Raw genomic sequence first — 26613 nt, forward strand, 5'->3', positions numbered from 1 at the left:
CATTGATCTACCATTTTAAGTACTCAAGTTTTCTAATCCCTTACTCAAATCATTAATGCTACTAGTCCTCAAAAAATCACCTCTTACCTCAATTATTGAATCTGAGCCCTCTAACCACTCGTGCGCCAACCCCTTTTTATTCAATCACATGAGCTGAATAATAACACCATTAGTAGCGGGATCTAGTCAATTTTACACAATGAATACAAAGTTCCCAACCTCACTCCATCACTGACCTCTATTAGTCTTTGATATAATCGAACATACCAACTCATCCATAAACTCTCAAGCCCACTCTACACTGTAGAATCGCAACCAAGATCTCACATTACTAATTCTTGTTTCAACGTCATGGTATAAAGCCCCCACAATACAAACACAACTCAGTACCTATAATTGAAGTAATTTCCATCTGTCGATTATAAGCTCATCAAAAGTTTACAACCCAGTCAATTTGCCAATCAAATGATGTGCCCATAGCATTCAATTAATAACAGAGTAGTCCTTCAAATCAACGAGCTTATATCAAGAATAACTTTTAGCACTAGTCGCAACCTTATCCTGACAACCATGTTAGATACCAGTTTGTTTCCTTCCCAATCTCACGAAAATTACTCATGTCTAAGATATTCTATGAAGTCTTACTTCTTTACACGCTTTCCACATAATTCTTCCTTCATGGCCTTATTGTTAACTTCTTTTCTTTATTACACGCAATCACAATACGTTTGCCCAATTCGATTGACATTACCGAACTTACAGTTGTTCTCATATACCGAAGTCTAATACTCTACCGCTGCCGAATCGTCGACCCACCATTGGTACACCAGTGCCACGCACACCATCATAAAGCCTTGACGAACCTGAAGTCAAACCGATCATATCATCGAGCAACTATTATTGTTAAGCCATCAATGGACTTTGTCATTTCCGAGCAACCTAACGGTGAAGCATGGAGACCCTATAACCCTCTGAACTATTTTTCATATTTCTCATGAACTCTCACAATAAAAGATTCTAATAGCGACTTCACACAACAACTGAGTGTAATTGCGACTCCTCACCATCGAATCCTTAGGCCATAAGTAGATACTGAACTTGATCACATGTCCAAATCAGAATAACACATCTCGTACCACAACACAACACGTCATAGATCAACCATTTGCATAAGACTTTAAGGATTGATTTTAATCTTCCAAGGATGATCAATGAAAGAAGGTTCAGATACCATTTCGAATAGACTAGATAGCAATTTGAATAAAGTCTCACGAGAGAATGAAAGAATTTGAAGTGTGCTAAATGTCTTATAGCCTCTTGCAGATAAGTATAGAGCTTATCGTACAGATCCATAGGACTATACTACACACACTTTTTTATTATAGATCGGGTAATCTAGGGCTATGATACAAACTTTTCATGACCCAATTTAGGTAAGTCTTGCGGGCACCTACCTTTCCCCCCGGTAGGCGAACCCTTATCCTAACAATCTGAAATAAATGAAATAATAAATAAATAAGCAGAAGAGATAACAATATGCAAGTCTGACATAATAAATATGCAGAAATACGTCAAACCACCCAGAGTCTGGTCTAATCCATACAAGAGCTTCAAACTAGATGCTACAAGTCTGAAAGTAATAAAATACATCAAAAGTTTGAATATGTCTCAGAATATGAAGTAAGACATAAATAAAAGAAGAATCTCCAAGCCGGTAGACATCCCTGTGCTCAACCTGTAAGACTCTAAGCAGAAACTCCAGTAATACTATCAACCACGAGAAGCAGCGGTCAATCCTACTTGTAACTGTGCATTCATAAACGAATGCAGGAAGTGCAAGTAAATATAAACAACAAGTACTGGTAGGTATCATAGGCCGACTAAGTTTAGTTAACGCATATAAAGGCAATAAAGTAAGATAAACATGTAAATCAATAAGGTATAAGTCAAACACGAGCCAAATTCAAAGTGCACATTATCACCTATGTTTGGCATATAAACCCAAATGTGCCAAGTCTCAAAAAACTCAGTCAGAATCCGTATATCACAAATACATCACTAGAATATGACAATAGAAGCCACAGTGCAATGCAATGCACTAATGTACAAAATATGAATGTAATGCATATGTTGTGTACAAATGTACTCCGATGATGGAACATCACATCTAGGTAGCACAACCCATAGGGACCCGCGAAGTCCATGTACCGAAACCTCACGATTTCAGTAAAGGCCTTGGTAATTGCTACCTTGTATACGTACCGATACACATGTACTGCGATGATGGAACATCATATCTTGGCAGCACAACCCATGGGGTACCTACAAAGTCCATGTACCTCACGGTTCTAGCAAAAACCTCGGCAATCACAACCTCACGATTCCGGAAACTACCTCGGCAATCGCTACACACAACCTCAATTCCGAGATAACCATCAGACATCGGTCGTCACGTCACTCTCATCCAATTGCGCCCAACTCATCATAGTGTTTCCTCATGTATCATCAATGTATCAATAGTATATCATGAAGGATGCGAATGCATGCAATGTATGAGTTCCATGTCAATAATCAAGTCAATATAACAAGTACCACGCATCGGTGCACCAACAATATCATGAAAAGGCTACACAATAAGCCATAATAGAACACTGTTCTCGTATCAGACGTCAACAAGTAATATACTACAATATCAAGGTCAAGATATATCAATTGTCTCTAATATCTACTATCTCCATGTGGCATCAAGCCAACAACAATCTCACAAGATAAGTCACTACACAACAGGGTGGCTAACCCCAATCACACGGCAGGGCCCAACCTAAGATAATATCCAACCCAACTTCATACCCGAAGGTTTACATGCTTTCTCTAAAAATATCATCTAAATATATGCTACCATAGGGTAAACCGTAACCTACCTGGAAGGCCGAACAGTAATATCACCAACAATCACTCCTTAGAATTCCCTTTCCTTTGAGCCTTGAGATAAAGAAAGGCTACGCACATTCAAATCAAGATATTAGAATCAAGAAGAACATCAAACAACCCTACTTCTATTCAAGACCCAAATACCCAACCTATGGAATAGGGTTTATGAACTAGAAGGGTGAAATTAGGAACCCAAAGGCTCCAACATGAAATTAAAGCTCCAGGTGATCAATGCCCATCGATAGCAAACTAGAATAATCAACAATTTACTCAATTTCAGATTCTAGTAAAAAACCCCAAATTTGGGTATAAACCCTAACCTTAAATTCACAAATTAAGCCTTGGAAATGGAAGACTCAAGTTACAATAGCTAATACCCGTCAATATCAGGCCAACCTAAGCTAAATCCACAAAATAAAAAAGGTTTTATCATCATAAGATCATTAGAAAAGAAAACCCACAAAACCCCCCTTTTGTTCTTATCATTTAAGAGAAATCTAGTTATGGATTATTGATTAGGAAGAGCTAATGAATGATTTAGAGACAAGAATGTTACCTTAGAGAAGAAATCAGTAAAACTCCTCCAAAATTGCCTCCTTAAGCCTCAATAACGAGTATAGGAAATGACTTAATGTCGAAGGGTTTTAACACATTAAAAGGCCTCTAACTCAGCTATTAACTCTTCTGCAGCATCGGGACAGCTGCGGCTGTCTCGCCTCGACGGTCACACAGACCGCCCTGACGGTCGATCCATAATAACACTTAGCCACTGTGGCAGCCCATCCCACCACTATTGCGGTGACGCTGAGGCGGTACTGGTGCTGCTATAGCAGGCACTAGAACCAGAATTCCCCCAAAATAATCCCAATCCCAACCCAAAATCTGAACTACCACCCGAGGCCATCTGCTCACATACCACATGCACAACTAGACATAAAAAACGCTATGAATGCACTCGTGGCCTTGAAATTCCAAGCGGAGGTCTCGTTGACCGAGTCAACCCCCGATGCCTCAATTCTAACTTTCCAACCCAAATCCCAAAATGCACCCGAGTGCATTCGGAACCGAACCAGTTATGCACACAAGTTCTAAATGACCGTCCGGACCTCTCGGGGTCGATGGATTTCCTAAAAAAGTTCGTTTATCCAAAAGTCAACTATGAGTCAAATGGTTTTCACTTAAAAGCCAAATTCCCCAAAACTTACCCTAATCAAGTTTGATAAACTCGAGAAGTGTGCCAACGGTCCACGCTTGTCAAATACGAGCTAATAAATCTTAAAATGGGCTCAAAAGGGTCAGAAACATGAGAACAACCAAACGCGTTGTTACATACTACTATAGTTGAGTTATTGTTCTTAGATTGTGCTGTGTTTGTACTTGATTTCGGGCATGTCTATTCTTCAGTTTCTTCTTTTATATATTTTAGCTAACTGTTGTCGGCCTATGATACTTACTAGTACATAGTGTTTGTACTGATACTACCTTGATGCATTCTTTTATGAGTGCAGAGTACGTGATAGGCTCTACTTCCACTCCTCATGACTGATTCTTGAGGCCCTACTTCCAAGTATCTAGGGTATGCATCTGATGAGCTACTACCCATAGACTCATTTATCCTATCTTGATATTCTTCTATTCAGACGGTTTTTTATTTAACTTATGGACTTGTATATTTAGACATTTATGTAGTTGTCCTTTTACGAGTCAGACCAGTTTCTTGGGGATTGTATTCGTATTTTTGCACCTATGTTATTTATGATTTAGACTTACTATTTAATCTGTTCTATTTATTTTGCTGCTATTGGATTAATGATTAAGAGACGGGTTGGCCTACCAAGGTAGAAAATTGTAGGCTCCCACACGAATAGTGATTTTGGATCATGACATAAGTAGAGTTAATATGAGAGTTTTTCATCGATATGAGATAATTGGAATTTCATTGAAAGCAGAACAAAAGCACTAAATGAGAGTTTAGTTTCTTCAGTGATAACTCAGATTTTTTGACAAAAGAGCAGATCATCCAGGCATTGCTATAAGGATCCTTCAGCTTTCCAACACGCCCACTACAGCATGTAGCAGTACCAGCATCACCTTCAGTTATTTCGCCCTCAGAAATAACACTAGTAGAAATAGCCTCGGCTATAGAAGCATCAACATCCCCAGTCTCCAAGCAGAAACACAACCTGTCGAAGCAGTGTCACAGGAGCAATAGAGTCTTCATCGGTAAGATCAATTACACGGAAAGCAAATGAGCCAATGAACTTGTTCTGACTTCCGTTTTGTAGAACGTTGTGGCATTGTTTGCTTTTCGTGCTTGCACAAACAACTTTAGCATCACCGATGTGAAGACGGCATGTTTCACCTTTTTAGAGGCTCTGTTCTATGCCTCGGTAACTGACCCTCCATTTTGTGGTTCAACTTCAACCATTGTTGTTAAAACCCTAAGAGAGAAAAAGAAACGTAGATGAGAAGAAGAAGGAAATAATGGAGAAATGCAAAGTGAATTGGGAGAAAAGAAATTTCATTAATAATAATATCATAAGTACAATTCTTTATACAGCTTATGCATACAATGAGAGCCATCGGCTTTATAACATCACCAGTGACCACAATACGATATATAAATTACAAGATAGCTTACATTGCATACTCTGAGTTATACAACATCACTAATCTTATACTGTGAATGATACAAATGATGATACGCATGATTGTTGAACCCAACTTTCGCTGCTACTCCACTGGGTGTTCCTTTCACTTTTAACACATCGCCTACTGCCTTTCTCTCTCCGTTCGCAGTGAGATTCCCTTCCTCACCCCATTCTTGATCCTCCAACACTGGCGGATGGCTGGGGGACCTAGTTATCCACGGCAATAACCAAAAATGGTGTGCATGGTTAATAAATTCCTAATTAATGATTAAAATCAAAGGTTCCACATACAAGTTGCTGATCAAAAAGCCTTGAGAAAACCTGCAAGAATTGAACCACTTGGTAATGTGACTAGTACATCTTCTCTTCCCTTTTCCTGCAACTCTCACATCCATCTCTCATACTACCAGAGGAAAAAAATTGATTGGGGAAAAAAATTGAAAACAAAAGAGGAATTTCTCAGATCCCATTATGCATGCAGCAAAAGGAGAACAAAAAAGAAAAAAAGGTTGCAAACAAGATCAAATCTTTAATTGAAGAATCGAACTCTTTTATTTATCTAGTGTAGAACTCACCTAATTGTAGATTTATTGATTATAAAACATGAGAGAAAGCGAGAGACTTGAAAGTGTAGAAGAGTTGAGAGAAGCAAATGAATGAGTGGTTGAATTTATAATAGGATTTATACTTGAGGTTTAACCATTTAATATTCAGTGTTTAGTGTCCTGATTAATCTAAGACGCTCTAGATTATATCGAAGCGGAGTCCACTAGGTATTAGTCACTCTAGATGATATAGATCAAAGAGGAGTCCTTGAGGTAGTAGTTTATCCGATATATCTAGGCATTGGTAAACGAGTACCATGAATATTTCTCTCAGGATTATTAAAGAAGAGAACACATTTAATAGTATAATTGTTCATTCAATTCAAAAATTCTAATTAATGGTAGAGATCTTATCAAGCTCATCATAATTTTGACTGAATTTTCATTAGTCATTCCGTCGTGACCTTCATCACACTTCATACCTTTTTTTATGTCATAATTTTTTTAAATATTTTAAATTACTAATTAATTTAATTGGTGGTCGTTTTAAGGTCATTTATAAGTATACTAATTTCTCGCACATGCATTGCACATGTATGCTGAATTATGCAGTGCACAATCCCATTTCCTTTAACTCTTACACGCACCCTTCATTATGTCAAAGGAAAAAACAATTTGGGGGTTGGAAAGGGGGTGGGCTGGAAGAAAAACTAGAAACAAAGGGGGTACTTTTTAGATCCCTTAATGGACACAGTCGAAGGAGAGTCAAAAAGAAAAGAAAATAGCAAGAAAATCAAATCTTTGAAGAATAGAACACTTTTATATATTTATTAAGAATTCATCTATGATTTTCTGATTATAAAACTTAAGAGAAAGAGAGAGAACTGAAATTTTAGCAAACTATGGAGAGTATCAACTAATGGAGTACTCGAGTAGAAGGCAGCAATAGGTTTTGTAAATCTTGAGATTTTTCTTTTTGATAATTTTCTTAACCATTCAGTATATTGTATTTAATGGTGAACTAATCTGAATTCACGTCAGATGAGACCATATTAATGATAAGTATAAGAATCTTTTAGTTATCAAAATTTGAATCCGGAAACTCTAATTTATTATAGAGATCTCGTCAATCTCCTCATATTTTTTAGTGAATTTTCATTGATCACTCCATCCTGCTTGCTGCCATTTCCACTTATCCTATCCTTTCTTTACGTTATGATCTTTAAATGTTTTTAAATTTATTAAATGATTGTAACTTATAATTATTTTATGTTATTTTTAAGTATACTAGTTTCTTGACTTGTGTGTTGCACGGGTTTACTGAGTCGTGTAGTACACGATTTTGTAAAGTAATATCAACATTAAATTTTAGTAATCAATATATAAACATGCAGTTAAACGAATGAGAAGGAAACTTTAATTATTACAAGATGTCTCTTTCGAATAATTAAACAACTTTCAATAATTATAGTTCATTTCTCCGGTAGGAAGACAGATTGTTGTTTTTTAAATAAAAATTCATTTCCTAAAAGTCTAGAAAAGTTTGGAGAGTATCAATGGAAGGAGTACTCAAGTTGAAGATGGCAGTAGATTTTATATTTCTCTTTTGGATAGAGATCTCATCAATCTCGTTATATTTTTGAGAGAATTTTCATTGATCACTGTGTACTGCATGCTACCATTACTACTTGTCTTGTATTTTCTTTACGTTATATTCCTTAAATATTCTTGAACTTTTTTTTTACCAACATTTTTTTATTAATTTTCTTTTCACTATTCAAAATCAACAATATGCCAAACTGGACCTCCTACTTCAAAGCTAACCCATTAACACCTAACTAGAGTTAATCTGAAAGTTTTTTATTGGAATGACATCACTGGAATTTCATTGAAAGCAGAACAAAAGCAATGAAAAAGACTTTAATTTCTTCGGCAATTACTCCGACAGGAGAGCAAGTCATCCAAACATTTCCAAAAGGATCCTTTAGCTTTCCAGCATGCCCACCACAACAAGCAGTAGTAGTAGCATCACCTTCAACTATTTTTCCCTTTGAAACAACACCAAAAGCCTTGGCTATAGCAGTATTAACATCATCAGTCTCTAAGCAGAAAACACAACCAGTCGTAGCAATCGTCACAGGAGCAGTAGGGTCTTCATCAGCAAGATTAGCAACAAGGAACGCAAATGAGCCAAGCTTAAGTTCAATAGAGAGAGTCAACAGTATCGCTTGTTCTGCCTTCCCTTTTGGATTGTTGACACATGTCACTTCCTCAGTACCAAATGCCGTTTAGTAGAGCGCCACAACATCCTTTGCTTTCAGTGATTCAACAAACAGCTCGGGCTTCACCGAAGTGAAGATGACACGTGTCACCTTCTTAGAGGCTTCGTTTTGTGATTCAACTTCAACCTTTGTTATTAAAACTCTAAGAGAGAGAAAAAGAAACATAAAGGAGAATAAGAAGAAGGAAATAATGGAGAAATGCAAAGTGAATTTCGAGAAACGTAATTTCATTAATAATATTATCATCAGTACAATTCTTTATACAGCTTGTGCATACAATGAGAGCCATCGGCCTTATAACATCACCAGTGACCACAATACGATATATAAATTACCAGATAGCTTACATTGCATACTCCTAGATGTACAGCATCCCTGACCTTATACTGTGAATGATACGAATGATTATACTCATAATCGTTGAACCCAACTTTCGCTGCTACTCCACTGGGTGTTCCATTAACTTTTAACACATCGCCTATCTCCTTTTTCTCTCTGTTCGCAGTGGGACCCCCTTCCTCACCCCATTCTTGATCCTCCATCATTGGCAGATAGCTCGGGGGGGCCTGGTTATCCATGACAATAAGTAAAAATGGCGTGCATGGTCAATAAATTCCTAATTATTTATTAAAATCAAAGGTTCGACTTACAAGTTGCTGATCAAAAAGCCCTGAGAGAACCTAAAAGAATTGAACCACTGGGAAATGAGAATAGTACATCTCCTCTTCCCATTTCCTACAACTCTTACATCCATCTCTTATTCTGCCAAAAGGTAAAAAATTAATTGGGGGGGGGGGGGGGGGAATGGAAAACAAAATATAAACAATGGGGGAATTTCTCATATCCCTTTATGCATGCAATAAATGGAGAATAAACAAGAGAAGAAAAGTTTCAAACAAGTTCAAATCTTTAATTGAAGAGTAGAATACTTTAATTTACCTAGTGTAGAACTCACTTGATTGTAGATTTCTTGATTATAAAACTTGAGAGAAAGCGAGAGACTTGAAATTGTAGAGGAGTTGAGAGAAGAAAATGAAGGAGAAGATGAGATTAAAATAAGATTTATACTTGATGTCTTTTAACCATGTAATAGTTGCTGTTTATTGGCCTGATTAATCTAAGATGCTCTAGATGATATCGAAGCAGAGTCCACTAGGTAGTAGTCGCTCTACATGATATTGATCGAAGAGGAGTCCTCGAGGTAGTAGTCAATCTGATGTATGTTGGCATTAGTAAACGAGTACCATGAATATTTCTCTTGGTATTATTGAAGAAGAGAACAAATTTAATAGTCTAATTGTTCATTCATGAGATTTGAATTTGAAAATTCTAATTAATGACAGAGATCTTATCAATCTCATCATAATTTTAACTAAATATTCATTAATCATTCCGTCGTGACCGTCGTCAATTGTCCTGTCATTTTTTTATGACATACTTTTTAAAATATTTTAAATTACTAATTAATTTAATTGATAGTGCTTTTAAGGTCATTTATAAGTAGAATAATTTTTCTCATCTGTGATTTGCTGATTATAAAATTTGAGAGAAAGTGAGAGAACTAAAATTGTTGAAAAGTATGGAGAATATCAACTGATTGAGTACTCGAGTTGAAGACAACCATAGATTTTGTAAATCTTGAGATTACCAAATTAAATGATAAAATGTTAAATGTAAGAACCTTTTAGTTATCAAAATTTGAATCAGGAAACTCTAATTGATGATAGAGATCTCGTCAATCTCCTCATATTTTTGAGTGAATTTTCACTGATCACTCCGTCCTGCATGCTGCTATTTCCATTTATCATGTCTTTTCTTTATGTTATGCTCTTTAAATATTTTTAAATTTATTAAATATTTGTACCCTATAATGATTTTTATGTCATTTTTAAGTATGCTAGTTTCTCGACACGTGTGTTGCACAAAATACAGAATCGTGTAGTGCACGATTTTGTATAGTAATATCAACATTAAATTATAGTAATCAGTATATAAACATGCAGTTAAATGAATGACAAGGAAACTTTATTTATTACAAGATATCTCTTATGAAAAATTAAACAACTTTCACAAATTATAGTTCATTTCTCCTTTAGCAAGATAAATTGTTGTTTTTTGAAATCAAAATTCATTTCCTGAAAGTCTAGAAAAGTTTGGAGAGTATCAATGCAAGGAGTACTCAAGTTGAAGATGGCAGTAGATTTTAGATTTCTATTTTTGATATTTTTCCAAATATTGGCAGACCAAGTTGACTTTACGTCATATAAGAGCCTATTAAATGAGAAAATTCTAATTTTAAGAATTTCTTCATTTTCAAATTTGATCCAAAAAATCAAATTAATGATAGAGATCTCATCAATCTCGTTATAATTTTGAATGAATTTTCATAGATCATTATGTCCTGCATGTTGCCATTACTACCACTCATGTATTTTCTTTATGTTATATTCTTTAAATATTCTTGAACATATTTTTCTTTTATTTTTTATGAAATAAATTTCACTAAATGTTTTTTTCACTGTTCAAAATCAACAATATGCCAAAGTGGACCTCCTCTTTCAAAAAGATTACCAATTAACACTGAACTAGAATTAATATGAGAGTTTTTCATCGGTATGAGATAACCGGAATTTCATTGAAAGCCGAACAAAAGCACTTAACAAGAGTTCAACTTCTTCGGCTGTAACGATCCGGCTGGTCATTATTAGACTTTGCACCGCTCATGTATAAAAACCAAGTTGATTCGTTATATGATTGGTCCACCGGGAAGTTTTACGTGTAATTTAAAATATAGACGAATCACTAAGGATTAAAAATCATAGGACCGGATATGGCCGCTTCGCCGTAGTGGTTCTGCTGTTGACCGCTGCAACGGTCGACACGGACCAGACCTAGTTAAAAACCTTATTACGGGGTAGAACACATGGAGACTTAAGTAAGGTAACCCTTCCTTTCACTATCTTTTCTACATTAAATTCCTCACCGCTAGGTTTAACCTCATAATGATAATAAACATGGAGCTCTTAAAATTACTTACACATTAGAGGGATGAAGTAGGCAGCATAGAACCAAGAACTGGTAGTTCATTAATTCTTATTGTAGATTATTTTTCTAAGTCGATAAACGGAACCCAAAGAACAACGATTTGGATAATTAAAGAGGGGTTGGGACTTGAGTTTTTGAATTATAAATATAGAGGCAGGAGTTGTCAAGTATAGAATCTAAATTACTGCTCATGATTTATTATTACTCTATTTAATGAAATTCATGCTATTCCTAGACTTCTCTGTCATGGTCAATGGAATTGGAAGCAAAGGATGAAGACTACATAATTGTTCATGGTACCTGCTTGGCCTCGAGGTAGGTTATGGTTTACGTGAGTTAGACATTGATTAGTGAGTCTTATATATGTTGTAGAATTGATGGGAGAAGCATGATTAGGTCTTCAGACACGGAGTTTGGTTGGATACTTGTTAGGTTGGCATTAATTGAGAAGTGTGAGGGTTGTCACCATAAAAGAATACTTGAACCAAGTGTGTATTTGTTTGTCCTAGGGGAGACGGCAAAATAAATGTAGATGGTTGTTATGGATCTAGTGAGGGTTTGGATTGTGTTGCTAGTAAACTGGCCTTAGCAAAGTCGTGTATACCTTGCGTTAGGTGATGCATACTTTAGCGTAGCTAATTTCATTGTGTGTTTAGGATTAGCGTTGAGTCTTATTACGACCAATGGCATTATAATCTGTACTTCATTGAATCTTGTATTATTGAGCGTCATGACCTTATTGTGCTTTGGACTTTGATATTGTTGACTGGTCCTATTTCATATTTATTGCTGGAATAGGATCACGATGAGAAACACATTATGATGAGAAATAGAATATATATATATATATATATATATAGACACACACACACACACACAAAAAAAAAGAACATTTGACTGCGGTGAGGATGTGGCCTAGTTAAGGGCTCGTGATTTGAGGTCAGTTCAGAGCGAGTGGTATATGGACACCATGGGTCCCCTGCAGGGCATGGCTAATTAGGGAAACAATACCATTTAGCATGTGTATACATAGTTGATAGATATCATTGCATTATATCTTACTTACTTATATTTCCTATGAGGGTGGCATTGCATACCCATTTTCTTGTAATAGGCAATGATTCGTCCCAGAGGTTTCATGGCTGATTTCCCTCCATAGTAGAGCCGTCAGGTTTTCAGGTAAAATTCATGGTCCCACTTGATAGATAAAAAGGCAGGTGATGTTATAGTGATCCCAGTTAGAATGGTTAAGGGTGGAACATGCAGTTGAGATACTACCGCTCATCTTATTGTTTGTGTTTACGCTTATTGCATATGTACAAGTGATTAGTGGCCGATGACCATCTTGAGTTGTTATGTTGAATCTGTCTGTCAAGTTATGAGTCTGTTAGATTGTTGGAGGTAAGATAATGTGATTTGCGGAGGAATGAGTTAACACGAGGTATAAATCTAAATTAACTATTCTTGAGGTTGAATTGTTTAGGAGTCTTCGTTGAGCTGAAAACTGATTTGTTGTTGTTAGTCCTTATCTTCTGTTGTTACATGGAGATTGTATTGGTAGAGGGATTTCAAGTGAGCCCATGATAGAATTGTAACCTTGAGTAGGAGTTATAAAGTGTTATGATTGAGCCTATCTATTTGTTATGATTGATTTTATATTATATTGCGTGAACTAATCTTAGTCGGCCTATGATGCTTACTAGTATGTGTGGTGTACTGATCCTACTATTGCTACATTCCTTTTGGGGTGTAGATGTGTTTCGGGTTATTGCTTGAAGGTTTCATTTACATGCAGTGGCGGATATCTTGTTTCAGCTTTCGTACATCTCTTTCCAGGCAGAAGCTGTGTCATTTATTTCTTTTGGTCATCCATACATGTTGTAGAATCTCTTGTGCACGTCTAGACTAGGTCCCGCGAAGTTGTCATTACTAAATTTTTAAATAAAGGCATTCATGTTTCACACTTATTGTTCATTATTGTCTGTTGTTACAAGGTCAAATGATTTTATTAGTGGATTGGTTGGTAAGAGCTCGCCTGCTAGGTGGGATAAGGTAGGTGCCCACATGATCCGTAATTTGGGTCATGACATCGGTGATTACTCGGGTTTTTATAACTGGAGAGCAGATCATCTAGACATTTCCATAAGGATCCTTTAGCTTTCCAACATGCTCACCGCAACAACTAGTAGCAGTAACAGCTCCTTCGCCTTCGCCCATAGAAACAACACAATAAAAAAAACCTTGGCCATAGCAGCATCGACATCCTCAGTCTCCAAGAAAAAAACACAACCAGTCGAAGCAGTCATCACAGGAGCAGTAGAGTCTTCATCAGTAAGATCAGCAATAAGAAACGCAAATGAACCAAGCTTAAGTTCAACAGAGAGAACAAACAATATCTCTTCTTTTGCCTTGCTTTTCAGATGGTTGACACGTATCACTTCTCCGCACCAAATACCGTTTTGTAGAACTTTATGGCATCGTTTGCTTTAGGTGCTTTAACAAATAGCTCTGGCTTCACCAAAGTGAAAACGACACGTTTCTCCTTCTCAGAGGCTACGTTATGTGCCTTGGTTACTGAGCCTCTATTTTGTGGTTTGAACTTCAGCCATTGTTGTTAAAACCCTAAGAGAGAAAAATAAACGTAAAGGACAAGAAGAAGGAAATAATGGAGAATGCAAAGTGAATTTTGAGAACAGTAATTTCATTAATAATATTACCATCTGTACAATTATTTATACAGTTTGTGCATACAATGACAACCATCAGCCTTATAACATCACCAATGACCACAATACGATATATAAATTACAAGACAGCTTACATTGTATACTCTCAGATGTACAACATCACTGACCGTATACTATGAATGATATAGATGATGATACACATGATTGTTGAACCCAACTTGCGCTGCTACTCCACCGAGGGTTCCATTCATTTTCAACGCATCGCGGGACCCCCTTCCTCAGCCCATTCTTAATCCTCCATCATTGCCGGATGGCTCGGGGGAGGGGGGGGGGGCTGGTTATCTGCGCCAATAACCCAAAATTGAGTGCATTTTCAATATATTCCTAATTATTGATTAAAATCGAAGGTTCTACTTACAAGTTGCTGATCAAAAAGCCCTGAGAGAACCTGAAAGAATTGAACAACTTGGAAATGATACTCGTACATCTCCTTTTCCCATTTCCCGCAACTCTCACGTCCATCTGTCATTCTGCCAAAGGGAAAAAATAATTGGGAGAAAAAATGGAAAATATAGTAGAAACAAAGGAAGAATTTCTCCGATCCCCTTATGCATCCAGTAAAATGAGAATATAAAGAAAAGTTGCAAACAAGATAAAATCTTTAATCGCAGTATAGAAATTTTTTATTTATTTAGTGTAGAACTCACCTGATTGTAGATATCTTGACTATAAAACTTGAGAGAAAGCGAGAGACTTGAAAGTGTAGAAGAATCGAGTGAAGCAAACGAAAGAGTAGTTGAGATTATAATAGGATTTATACTTGAGGTCTTTTAACCATTTAAAAATCGTTGTTAATTGGCCTGATTAATCTATAATGCTCTAGATGATATCAAAGCTGTTACACCCTGTGGTTTTGTACTTTGAGATTTGTTGTGCATTAGTGGTTCTAGTCTTGGATACAGAGGTTATTAAGGTTAAATGAGATTAGACAAGCTTATTCCATGGGTGTAAAACATCAAATTCATGTTTAGCAGGTGTGTGAATAATTAGAGGTTCAATGAGTTAATGATAGAATGTTTTAGCAAAAAGTTGAGATTTATGGTAAAATATACGGACCGTATATAATGTATGGATCATAAAATGCTTTGCACTCCACCGTAGAATCAAACCAGAGAGTGGCGGTGTTCTGCTTGGGAATTTATTGTTGGATTTACGGTTCGTATATTTTATACGGACCGTAAATTCCATAAACCCCCACTGTATAAAGTAATTCAGTGGTTGGTGCCTTCTGTTGAGGATTTACGATCCAATGTACAGACCGTAAATTATTTACAGTTCGTGTATTGAGTCGTACATCTGAGGTGGTGAAAGTTTTATTTTTGGATATATACCCGACCCTCCTTCATTTTATTCCATTTCCAACATTTCCCAAGTCCATGAGAACTCTAGAAACTTCTCTAAACATATCTAAACAAATCAAAGTGAAATCAAGGATCAAAGGGCAAGGATCAACAGATTCAAGTGTTGAAAGAATCACTAGCGTTTGTAGAGCCCAAGAATTTTCTTTGGTGTTGAAGTAGGGGTTTCACTCATGTGGGAGAGTTGATCCAAAGATTTCTCTTGTGTGATTAAGGTAAGTTTTCACATCTATTTTCATATTATTAAGAATGTCTAGTTGTTGAATAACTTGATTGAGGGAAGAAAGCAAGAAAGGAAGTTCAAATGTGGGTTTGATGATATTTTAAGTAATAAATTAACTTGAGTTGTAATTGTTGGACGATTTTGAGTATAATCTTGCTATGAATGGTAGTAATGATGATAAGGAAGTGTGGTATACGAGTGTATATAGAGTTACGTTGAAATTGTTATTGTGTGTTGACTATGAAAAGGATTTTTGGGCTTTGAATGAAATCTCTTGATTATGGTATTGATGATAATGTCATTGTTGATTGGGAGTTGTTTTATGATATAGTTGAAGTCGATAAAATAGGGGAAACGCTACCCAAATTTCGTCAATTCGTTAATAATATTAGTTTGAACATAGGAGTGTTTTCAAGACTTAACCTTATCATGATCCTCTTGAATGTAGACTTTGTGAACTTCGAAGGAGAATGTTAAGTGATTAAGGAGACATTAAGGTTTGTTAAGGCTGTCCCTTCTTTCATTTTGGCATGATCATATGATATGAGCGAACAAACGTGTAAATGAGCTTCCATATCACTCTACTCTTAGAAGCCCTAGGAGTACCTCAGTCTTTGATGATCCTATACTCCTTGTTATGATTATTCCTTCGGATCTTGGGTCCTAAGATCTCTTATATTGATAATGTTAGTCCAAAGATGTCTATCGGAGGTAGTACGACTTTATGTCACTCCGAGAGTTCAAGTTACTCGTTGTATTTATGCATTGCATTCACTATACATATGCATATTGACCCTTGACCAGAGGCGTTATATACGTGTATATTATATGTATAAGGGGTATGGGGAAAGGGATATGCGTTATATATGCATTACCACCTGATCAACTAGTGCACAGTGATGATGATGATGATATATGGATCGGGTCGTACGTTCCTTGACACTAATATATGATATATGGATCGGGCCTACGTTCCTCGAAACTAACATATGATTTACGGATCGACCTGTACGTTCTACAGCACAAACAGTTATATTATGAACTATGCATATCATGCGCTCTCAGAGGAACTTTCTTGTTATATAGAGTTATATAGATGTTCCCAGATGTTCAGTCACAGATGCATTCAGATATTGGGATTTTCTTTCATGTTTCAGATGTCCTTCATGATCTTACATACTTGTGGTTCTTATGCCTTGGTACATTATCCGTACTGACTCCCCTATTGCTCGGGGGGGCTGCGTTCATGCCCGCAGATTCAGGTAGACAGACAGGCGGTCTAGCTCAGTAGGACTTCCCCTCAGTAGTAGTCGGCGTGCTCCACTTGATTCAGAGCTACAGTCTTCTTTTGGTATGACAGTTTGAGACGTATATGCATATATAAGTATGACAGGACCCTGACCCATCCTTTCTACAGCTTTATATTCCAGTAGAGGTCTGTAGACTGTTGTATGTAGATGACATGTGATGTAACCTTGTCAGCTCCTATTCTTTTTGTACAGCATATGCAGCGACCTAGTCGGCTTGCACCGTTATTTTCAGTATATATATATATATATATATATTCTGACGGTACAATGTTCATGATGTATCCTTTCTTGAGTCAGTATAGTTCAGATTGAGTTATTTATGGGACTTTGTTATTCAGTGTTATACAGGTACGAGTATAGGGGTGTTTGGTCACTAGATATTAGGCACTCGTCAACACTCATCGGTTTGGGTCGTGACATAAGTAGTATCAGAGTAGTTCTGTTATACGTCGGAACTTTGGGTTACTGAGCGGTGAAGGGACTAACGTAAGTTAAGGTGTACATGATGTACCAACAAGTAAGAAGGGATACTTAATAATTCTAATTAAGATTCCAAAGAAGTTAAAGGCAAGGGAGAAAAGTTTGTTAAATTAAACTTCACCACAGTTCTGCGAAAGGGGAGTTCGACGGTCGTTCTTTGTACCGTCGGACGAGTTGACGCTTCGTCGATTGTGCGGTAGAATTGAGCTAGAGTGAAGGCCATTCGACGAACAGGTCGACACTACGTCAATCAGTTCGACGAACCGTCCTTCTCACCGTAGATCGTACCGTATATCTCAGTCGGGACTGATTTTGAGAATTGATATAAGGACCCCTCCTTCATTTTATTTCATTTCCATCTCACTCCTCCACACACCAAGAGCCCTCTAGAACCTTCCCTATCATTCATCCACAAGAAACTAAGAGAAAACCAAGATCAACTACACCAAATCCAAGAAAACAAGTGTATGAAACCCATTAAAAGTTCATCTACACCAAGAAAACTCAAGAGAAGGAGGTAGAAAATGGGTCATGAAAGTTGTATGGTGCGTTTTATGGTATTTACATGGTGAGTTCATCTACATGTTATTTAAAGGGTTGTTCATCCACCATCCAAGGTGAGTTTTATGGTATTTACATGTTATTAAAGGTGTTGAAAGTTGAAACACGTAGACTGTTGAAGGAGGTAGAAAATGGGTCATGAATGAGTGAATAGTGTCATTATTGAACAATAGTTGGGAGGAATTATGAATGTTAGTATGTTGTGATTGTGAATATGTTATTAATGACACTTAGACCACGAAATAACTATCATGTATGAGAAAACGCGATAATGGGCTATAACTATAATTGTGGAGAAATTGAAGGGAAATGGTGAATTGTGGTAAATGTAGATGATTGATGATTGTTGTTGCGATATTGTGAATATTGTTATGTACGTTTGGGGGTTGATATAGAATGTGGGAAAAGTAGTAGAAACAAAGGAAATGCTGCCCAATTTTCCCTAGAAATAGCAAAATGTTCTCATAGCCGACTAACTAATGTTAATGCGAATCTTCTTGAAGGTAGAAACGCGAGCATCGAAGGAGAACAACCAAGCGATAGAATAGTTAAACGACAAAGGTATGTGAGGCTAGTCCTTTCTTTCATGGCATGAATCCTATAGTATGACTTTCCTCCCTCTTCATGAATCTCTTAATTTCTGGAAAACTATGTGAGCCTATGTTCTTGAATAGCTACACAAGGTAAGAGTTGTGTTATGAGCCCAATAATGATGTCATTTATTGCCTACACTCACCTCATATACTTTTCCCTTCAAGGTGAGGCAGAATGTTAATGAGTGCTCCATAATGAAATCGGGGGATCACGACCTTACGTCACCCCGATAAAGCATTGTTGTCTTGGAGTCTTTATGCATGCACTATGATGAGCATATTATGATGATGATATAACACCGCGCCTATTTGGCCGGGCAGTCACCGCTAAGGCGGGCAGCGTATACACCATGGCCAGATGGCATGGGCAGACACCACTAGTGAGCGGCATGAGATAATACCCCGGACGTGGGAGGCCTAGACGCAGGCTAATGATTATCACACCGATCCTATATGGACGGGCAGTTTATACATTTATGCATATATGATATGATGATGATTTTGAGTAACCAGCATGCATCATTTCCTTTGTATTTGACAATCAGAAACAAATGTTCCTTATTGATGCTTCCATTATGTCATTGACGTAATATTATTGTTTATGCCTCTCATACTTAGTACAATGTTCGTACTGACGTCGGTTTTCTTTGGACGCTGTGTTCATGCCCACAAGTAGACAGGGAGGTGAGCTTGATCCAAAGTCGTAGTAGCTGTCAGCTGATTTGAAGAGCACTCTATTTTTCGGAGGTGCCATTGATTATTCTTTTGGTATAAATGTACATGTATGTTTTGGACACAACGGGGCCTTGTCCCATCCATAAGTCTAGTACTCTAGTAGAGGCTCGTAGATACGTAGTGTGGGTTGTATGGTCTCACGAGGTTGCTACTGTGTATGTATATATATATATACATATATATATATATATATATATATTATTTTAATGACCAAAAGGCTTGTGCATATAAAAGTACTTATGTTTCCGAATGAAAAATGATTTTCTTATAATTTGAGGATGCTTTTGATAAAAGAACGTTTGATGAGCATGATAAGTAGTAGAACGAGTGGTGCTCGGTGGTTAGCCCCGGGTACCAGTCACGGCCCCTAGCCGGGTCGTGACAAAAGTGGTATCAGAGCAGTTCAGTCCTAGGAAGTGTCTACGATCCGTGTCTAGTAGAGTCTTGTTTATGGTGTGTTGCGCGCCATATAAATAAACAGGAGGCTACAGGGCACGTAGGAAAAATTACTATCTTTCTTCTTATGAGATCGTGCGATAGAGCCGTGTATAAGATTTTATCCTCCCTAATAGTGTGCTGTGATTTCATAAATGCCGCCAAAAGGAAGAGCTACAGCCGCCCAGAAAGGCAAGACTACGACAAAAAGGCGAGTCTAAAGAGACCCGCCAATGAATGTAGAAGAGGGCGAATCGCATAATGAGGCCCTATCTAACACTTCCTCTACCCCGCCCAAAGTAGAAGAACCAGAAGGAGCTTTAGCTCCAGTTCCTCCACCGGTCGTTCCGGGTCAACAAGTGACCGAGGCCATTCATCTGTTGACACAGTTGGTTGCCGCCCTAGCACAGCCGAAAAATGCGAGCCCAAGTGATCGGTCAGCTAGTACCCGAGCCCGTGATTTTATGAGCTTGAATCCTCCGGAGTTTTTCGGGTCAAACCCGAATGAAGACCCGCAAGGTTTCATCGATGAGATGTTGAGAACATTGAGAATTATTCATGCCTCTGAGATTGAATCCGTGGAGTTGGCATCTTATAGACTCCGAGACGTGGCGGTATTGTGGTATAATAATTGGATAGCATCAAGGAGAGAAAATGCGCCTCCTCCCGTATGGCAAGAATTCGTAGATGCTTTCATTCGCCATTACTTGCCACCTGAGGTCCGCCGAGCTAGAGCGGATAGATTTTTAAATTTGAAGCAAGGAAGTATGAGTGCCCGGGAGTATAGCCTGTAATTTAATTCCTTGGCTAGATATGCCCCGACTATGGTAGCCGATATGGGAGATAGGGTCCACAGGTTTGTGAGTAGCTTGAGGCCACATTTGTTCAAGGATTGTTTGACGGCTTCGCTATAAGAAGGGATGGATATTTACCGAATACAAGCCCATTCCTAGAACTTAGAGGGACGACAACCACCACCAAGAGGTAATCACGATATTGAAAGAAGGCAAAGCAAGAGGGCTAGATCTATGGGGGCAGGCAGTGATTATAGAGGAGGATCAATGCAGACATATTCTAGACATTCAGGCCAGTCGGTGACTAGTACACCTCCTCGATTTACGGGTAGGATATTTGATCACTCATTTCATTCAAGACAGGGTCAGAGTTCGAGGGCCTCAGATTCTCAGTTCAAAGAAGATTATAGTCAGAGGAGACCCTCAGTACCGCGATGCAGCCAGTGCGGTAGACTACATTCCGGACAATGTCACCAAGGTTCGGATGCCTTCTATGCCTGTGGCCAGGTGGGGCATATGATGCGAGATTACCCGTCGATGAGCGGTAGAGTTGGGATTCAGCCTACAGGATCAGCAGTGGGTTCATCTTCATTGCGCCCAGTAGGGCAGACTCCCCAGATCCCAGTAGGTCGAGGTAGAGGTAGAGGGGGAGTATCTACTTTAGGTGCTACTCAGCCCCGTCTGTATGCTTTAGCCGGACTACAGGATCTCGAGTCCTCCCCTGATGTGGTTACAGGTACATTATGCATATTTTCCCATGACGTATATGCCTTGATAGATCCGGGTTCTACTCTTTCCTATATTACCCCGTATGTTGTTGGTCGTATTGGGGTGAAACCTGAGCCAATCAAACCTTTTGAGGTAACTACTCGGGTTGGTGATCCCGTGATAGTTTGACAAGTGTATAAATATTGTGTACTTGTGATATGCAATCGCCAGACCAAAACTGATTTGATTGAGTCGGATATGCTAGATTTCGATGTGATTATGGGTATGGATTGGTTGGCCTCATGGTATTCTAATGTTGATTGCCAAATAAAGATAATCCGATTCCAATTTTCGGGAGAGTTCGTGCTTGAATGGAAGGGTAACACAGCCTCTCCAAAAGGTAGGTTTATTTCCTACCTTAAGGCAAGGAAAATGATAGCTAAAGGCTATATTTATCATTTAGTTCGAGTACATGACACCGAAGCAAAGTCACCAACTTTTCAATCCGTTCCGGTAGTGAACGAATTTCCAAATGTATTTCCTGATGAGCTTCCAGGCCTTCCTCCAGAAAGAGAAGTTGACTTCGCCATTGATGTGTTACCGGACACCAAGCCTATTTCTATTCCTCCTTATCGAATGGCTCTAACAGAATTGAAAGAGCTAAAGGCGCAGTTGAAAGATTTTCTTGAGAAGGGATTTATTAGACGCAGTTCATCGCCGTGGGGAGCACCAGTCTTGTTTGTGAGAAAGAAAGATGGTTCCCTACGAATGTGCATCAATTATAGGCAGTTGAACAAGGTGACGATAAAGAACAAATATCCTCTCCCCAGGATTGATGATTTATTTGATCAACTACAGGGTGCCAAGTGGTTTTCTAAAATAGAATTGAGGTCGGGTATCATCAAGTGAGGGTTAGAGAAGAAGATATTCCCAAAACAGCTTTCAGAACAAGATATGGCCACTATGAATTCTGGGTGATGTCGTTTGGGCTGACTAATGCCCCGGCAGTGTTTATGAATTTGATAAATAATGTATTCAGGCCACTCATGGATTTATTTGTGATAGTATTCATTGATGATATTCTAGTGTATTCTCGCACATAATCAGAACATGCCGATCACTTGCGTAACATACTTGGAATTCTTCGAGCTCGAGAATTTTATGCAAAATTTTCAAAGTGCGAGTTTTGGCTGAATTTCGTAACATTTCTTGGCCATGTCATATCAGATGACGGTATTCGAGTTGATACTCAAAAAAATTGAAGCTGTGAAGAATTGGCCAAAGCCTACGATGCCTACCGAAGTTCGTAGTTTTCTGGGATTGGCAGGTTATTACAGAAGATTCGTACAGGGCTTCTCATCTATTTCAGCTCCATTGACGAAGCTAACCCAGAAGACAGCTAAATTTCAATGGAATGATGCTTGTGAACGCAGCTTCCAAGAGTTGAAGGACAGATTAACCTCAGCTCCAGTCTTAACACTTCCAGAAGGGTCAGATGGGTATGTGGTATACTGTGATGCTTCTGGTGTTGGACTAGAGGATGTGTGTTAATGCAGCATGGTAGATTCATTGCTTATGCTTCGAGACAGCTGCGGAAACATGAAAAGAACTATCCAACCCATGATCTTGAATTGGCTGCAGTTATTCATGCATTAAAGATATGGAGACATTACGTTTATGGCGTACATGTTGATATCTATACAGACCACAAGAGTCTTCAATACATTTTCAAGCAGAAGGAGTTAAATCTGCGGCAGAGGCGGTGGTTAGAGTTATTGAAAGATTATGATGTGAATATTTTGTACCATCCTGAAAAAGCAAATGTAGTAGCCGATGTGCTTAGCCGCCGATCAATGGGCAGTTTATGTGAAGTTCCTCGGAAAAGGAAAGAAATGATTCATGATCTTTACCAGCTAGCTAATCTTGAAGTGCATGTAATTGATTCATGTAGTGCAGGGATTGGTATTAATGATCCCACGGCTTCGTCTTTGAATGTGGAAGTGAAAGAGTGTCAGTATGACGATCCGCAGTTGAGTCACTATAGAGACACATTTCATGAAAAAGAGAGATCTCTATTTAAAACTTCGATGGACGAGATCCTTAGATACCAAGGCAGGCTATGTGTTTCGAATGTTGAAGAATTGCGCCGACGAATTCTGGAGGAAGCCCATTATTCTCGGTATTCTATTCACCCAGGTGCAACAAAGATGTATCATGATCTCAAATTGATATATTGGTGGGATGGCATGAAGAGAGACATAGCAGAATTTGTAGCCCAGTGTCCAAATTGCCAACAAGTAAAGATCGAACATCAGAAGCCAGGAGGATTATTGCAAGAAATGGAAATCCCTACTTGAAAGTGGGAAGTGATCAATATGGATTTTTTTGTGGGGTTGCCTCGTTCCCGAGGCAAGCATGATTCTATAAGGGTGATCGTGGACAGACTCACGAAAGCAGCCCATTTTCTTCCAATCAGAACCACATACTCCAGAGAAGATTATGCGAAGTTGTATCTCAAGGAAATTGTGCGACTTCATGGTGTTCCACTATCCATTATCATGGATAGAGGAGCACAATTTACAGCCAAGTTCTGGAAATCTTTCCAGGAAGGTTTGGGTACTCAAGTAAGGCTCAGCACGACATTTCATCCACAAACTGATGGACAAGCCGAACGTACTATTCAGACTTTGGAAGATATGCTCCGAGCATGTGTGCTAGATTTCGGTGGTATTTGGGATGATCACCTACCCCTTATTGAGTTTGCATATAATAATAGCTACTATTCCAGTATTCAAATGGCCCCGTATGAGCCTTTATAGGGAAGAAAGTGTAGGTCCCCAATTGGATGGTTCGAAATAGGGGAAGTACAGTTAATAGGCCCTGAATTGGTTCAGCAAGCGGTAGAAAAAGTAAAGGTGATCCGAGATCGATTGCTGACAGCCCAAATTCGCCAAAAGTCTTATACGGACAACCGCCGGCGGGACTTGGAATTTCAGGTTGATGATTGGGTATTTTTGAAGGTATCACCAATGAAAGGGGTGATGAGATTTGGCAAGAAAGGGAAGTTAAGTCCGCGATACATTGGACCCTATAGAATTATCCGCAAGGTGGGTTATGTAGCCTATGAATTGGACTTGCCTTCAGAGCTTGAGTCAGTTCATCCAGTCTTCTATGTCTTAGTGCTCTGCTAGTGTATTGGAGATTGCATGAAAATTGTCCCAATAGATGAAGTCCAAGTGACAGAAAAACTAGCATATGAAGAAATGCCCATTGCCATTTTAGACAGGCAGGTACGAAGACTTCGAAATAAAGAAGTAGTTTCAGTCAAAGTTTTGTGGCGAAACAACAATCGAGAGGAAATGACCTGGGAAGCAGAAGAGAGTATGAAGTTCAAGTATCCGCATTTATTTCAACCTCAGGAGAGATTCAAGATGAAATGCAAACATTATAAGGTGTGTATGCTTTTTTTTATGCTTTGGGTCGTGTGTGGCCAATTTAGGTTGCTATTATGTTATGGCCCTGTGAGGCAATGTTATTATGGGGTGTTGTGATAGGATGGTAACGTCATATTACAGGGGAAACTCTGGCAAAATTTTTGTAGAATTCCCGAGTACTTAACATTCGAGAACGAATGTTCCAAAAAGAGGGAAAGAATGTTATACCTCGGAACTTTGGGTTGCTGAGCGGTGAAGGGACTAACTAAGTTATGGTGTACATGATGTCCCTGCAAGTAAGAAGGGATACTTAATAATTCTAATTAATATTCCAAAGAAGTTAAAGGAAAGGGAGAAAAGTTCGTTAAATGAAACTTCACCATAGTTCTACGAAAGGGGAGTTCGACGATCGTTCTTTGTACCGTCGGACGAGTCGACGCTTCATCGATTGTGTTGTAGAATTGAGCTAGAGTGAAGGCCATTCGATGAACAGGTCGACATTTCGTCGATCAGTTCGACGAACTGTCCTTCTCACCGTAGAATGAAACGAAACGACAGATTTCTCACTGGAAATTTAACGACTTCGACGACCAGATCGACCCTCCATCGATCCGATCGATGCTGCGTCGATCGTACCATATATCTCGATCGGGACTGATTTTGAGAATATATATAAGGACCCCTCCTTCATTTTATTTCATTTCCATCTCACTCCTCCACACACCAAGGACCCTCTAGAACCTTCTCCATCATTCATCCACAAGAAACTAAGGGAAAGCCAAGATCAACTCCACCAAATCCATGAAAACAAGTGTATGAAACCCATTAAAAGTTCATCTACACCAAGAAAACTCAAGAGAAGAAAGTTAGGGTTTTGGTTCAAGAAGAGAAGTTCCACTCAAGGGTTGTTCATCCACCATCCAAGGTGAGTTTTATGGTATTTACATGTTATTTAAGGTGTTGAAAGTTGAAACACTTAGATTGTAGAAGGAGGTAGAAAATGGGTCATGAATGAGTGAATAGTGTCATTATTGAACAATAGTTGGGAGGAATTATGAATGTTAGTATGATGTGATTGTGAATATGTTATTAATGACACTTAGACCACGAAATAAGTATCATGTATGATAAAACATGATAATGGGCTATAACTATAATTGTGGAGAAATTGAAGGGAAATGGGGAATTCTGGTAAATGTAGATGATTGATGATTGTTGTTGCGATATTGTGAATACTGTTATGTATTTTTGGGTGTTGATATAGAATGTGGGAAAAGTAGTAGAAACAAAGGAAATGCTGCCCAATTTTCCCTAGAAATAGAAAAATGTTCTCATAGCCGACTAACTAATGTTAATGCGAATCTTCTTGAAGGTAGAAACGCAAGCATCGAAGTAGAACGACCAAGCGATAGAATAGTTAAATGAGAAAGGTATGTGAGGCTAGTCCTTTCTTTCATGGCATGAATCCTATAGTATGACTTTCCTCCCTCTTCATGAATCTCTTAATTTCCGGAAAACTATGAGCCTATGTTCTTGAATAGCTACACAAGGTAAGAGTTATGTTATGAGCCCAATAATTATGTCATTTATTGCCTACACTCACCTCATATACTTTTCCGTTCAAGGTTAGGCAGAATGTTAATGAGTGCTCCATAATGAAATCGGGTGATCACGACCTTACGTAACCCCGATAAAGCATAGTTTTCCTGGAGTCTTCATGCATGCACTATAATGAGCATATTATGATGATGATATAACACCACGCCTATTTGGCCGGGCAG

General features: G+C 38.3%; 2 pseudogenes; both read right to left on the reverse strand.

Moving 5' to 3' along the window:
- Positions 1 to 4867: 4867 nt before the first annotated feature.
- LOC132601384 (uncharacterized) lies at positions 4868 to 8951 on the reverse strand (annotated as a pseudogene).
- Positions 8952 to 9029: 78 nt separating this feature from the next.
- On the reverse strand, positions 9030 to 14670 carry LOC132601385 (uncharacterized protein At5g48480-like; annotated as a pseudogene).
- Positions 14671 to 26613: the final 11943 nt, after the last annotated feature.

This window comes from Lycium barbarum, chromosome 7 (genome assembly GCF_019175385.1).
Source record: "Lycium barbarum isolate Lr01 chromosome 7, ASM1917538v2, whole genome shotgun sequence".
In the NCBI taxonomy this organism is placed as follows: Eukaryota; Viridiplantae; Streptophyta; class Magnoliopsida; order Solanales; family Solanaceae; genus Lycium; species Lycium barbarum.